This window comes from Sinocyclocheilus grahami, unplaced genomic scaffold (assembly GCF_001515645.1).
Source record: "Sinocyclocheilus grahami isolate Dianchi unplaced genomic scaffold, SAMN03320097.WGS_v1.1 scaffold1502.1, whole genome shotgun sequence".
In the NCBI taxonomy this organism is placed as follows: Eukaryota; Metazoa; Chordata; class Actinopteri; order Cypriniformes; family Cyprinidae; genus Sinocyclocheilus; species Sinocyclocheilus grahami.
The window spans coordinates 41012-43531 of record NW_015506681.1 but is presented as its reverse complement, the minus strand read 5'-3'; the positions used below and the strand labels follow the sequence as shown (position 1 = coordinate 43531).

General features: G+C 39.8%; 1 protein-coding gene across 1 annotated transcript in view; it reads right to left on the bottom strand.

Annotated features, from left to right (window-relative positions):
- The window catches only part of capn1 (calpain 1), a 36292-nt gene extending 34622 nt beyond the window's left edge, over window positions 1-1670 (bottom strand). Inside the window, exon 1 of the mRNA XM_016257017.1 lies at window positions 1483-1670. The gene's annotated coding sequence lies outside the window, so the exon portion shown is untranslated. The remainder of the gene's footprint in view (window positions 1-1482) is intronic.
- Window positions 1671-2520: the final 850 nt, after the last annotated feature.

The window sequence follows — 2520 nt, the reverse complement described above, 5'->3', positions numbered from 1 at the left end:
ATATATATATATATATTAGTCAAAAATTATTTTGCCGTTTGGTGCAATTAATGGTGCAGAAATTAACTTATACACTTAAATTAAACATTGATCAAAGGTAAGCAACGATAACTTGAATTCTTTTAAAAAAATATTCCGGTTTGCAGCTACTAACTCTGTACTCTTTCCTAATGTGAGTGAACAGCAGAGGTTGTTTGGTGAGGTCAGGTCACTGTAGCCTACAGGCAGGATTTTCCGTATTTCTGGGCGTGGCTGACTGTCACTCAGAGAATCCACAGACAACACCCTCAACCACCACTGCACTTCTCACTATTATAGACATACAATGACACTCTTTCCTCTGCGCTTTGAGTCCTGCAAGCCATGGCACATGTCCATTCTTCCTTATGTAAATAGTGGTGCTTCTGCTTACACCCATAGAAATGCTGCTTTAGTGTCTGCTGTGATACGATCACATGTCAACAGCGGCAGAATAACACTTCTGTGTGGAGCGCAGTCTCAGGTTACATCTAGGTGTGATGTGATTTTAATACAAAGCAGCATAAAATACAAGAGCCAAAAGGAAACCGAAGGGTCCAGGGGTTTTCAAACGGTTTTCTCAGTGGAAACAAAATGTAAAAATAAATAATAAAAATGTCGGTAAAAATAAACAACATGCATATTAAATAAATATATTTTTTTCTATATATTTTAATGTATTTTTAAGTAATAAATGAGTAAATAATTACAAATAATAAACTTAGCAATTTTTCACAATATAAATTTGGTATTTAAATAAAATGTAAAAAACTATAGATGCTTTTTATATTGTAGGACGGTGGTTCCTCTCGCAAGGATGGTCATATTTGGGAGTCTGTGGCATCTAAAACATTAAGTTGAAGTAACACTGCAAGTTTTTCCTTGGTGCTACCAAAGTGGCCTGGGTGTGGGTTTTAGATAAGAAATACTAGGGTTATATGGTGAAACAGCCCTTGCTTTCATCACTTCCTATGTCATTCAGTAAACCCACACTGACCACAACAGCTGACCGTGTGTGTGTGTGTGTGTGTGTGTGTGTGTTTAAAGGGCTTTTAATAGCCATGCATGCATGCATTCAGCCTCAAACTATTCAGATGCTATGGAGAAGTCAATGTGAATGCAGTCTAGATGTAAACAGAGTGGAAACGGATTCAATGCATTCACACACACTAAGCATGTTACTGAATGATTCCCCAGTTTATAAAAGCAATGCATGCATGCAAACAATACGAGAGCCAATGATGGTCCGTTTAAAGGCACAGCAAAACAAGGAAATGAAGTTCACACGTCTTTTGACGTTTTAAAGGTTAAAAGATGTTAAGACTTTTGCCTGATGAACAGTTAATCTATAATACAACCTTTACGTGAAACGTATGTGTTATCGGCAACACAGGAGTGAAAGTACAAAAGTGAAACAAAGTCTCGACGGATGCAGAAAAGTCCAAAGCGTTCGTTCAGACTTACCTTGATTTGCAGTGCACTTCCGAGTATGAGCAAAGACTCTATATAATCCAGAGGTTTTGACTATTGCTCGAGCCTCTGCACATCTGGAGTTCGTGTAGTTTAACGTCTAGCAGCTGATTGTAGCCCGCCAGCAGCACAAACGCCCAGCGGATCCGGGGCGCGTCTGCGCAATGCGTGATAAACGCGACGCGTCTCGGAGCTGGGGACGGAACGCGTGCAGCATCCAGTGGACCAATCAAAGAGCGTAGCTACGCGGTCGACGCGACGCAACAAAACGAAGCAAAACGCTAAGCAAACTTAGCTTAAATTATTTGTTTTATATTATAATATTATATTTTAATATAAATATAATATTAGTTTTAACAATGGAAAATGTATAAGCAATATATAAACTATAAGATCACAGTAACCCTCCTAGGTGATATATAATCTAATAAAACATTTATTTCATATTATTATACACAATCCCTTACGAAAATTAACAATGGTATTACTATAGTAAAAGTATAGTAGGCTAACCATGTTTTTTATTACCAATTGTAGCCTGTAACCACAGTTTTACTACAGATACCATGGTTAAACATGTTGTTTTTACTTTCATAAGCCGTCTCCTACAGGCTTGTAGTAGCCTAAGCTGTCTCTTGCTCAATTAGGTAACAAACAATGTGGGGAAAGACACCTCTGGCCATTCCGTTGGGTCGTTGGTCCAGTCACAGATTCCGTACGGACAGTCCGACCCAATACGGCTCAGTTTATATGCGTATGTTGCTCTGTCGAGCAGCAGAAATAATTTTATGTAGGCCATTCTGAGTCAACACCATGCTTTTCCAATTGCCCCCACGCCGACTCCGCCCACACAGCTATGACGCCACACCGATCAAGTCAATGCTGTTGTTAGAAAGCCCGCCACCTTGAGGCAGAACATGGCAAGCGCATCCCATAATAAAACCATTTGCCCAGGCGAGAAATGTAGTGAGGTAGATATGTGGGGGCGTGTTAGAACGAGCCGTTTTAGGGGGGCGTGGCAGAGTCTTAACT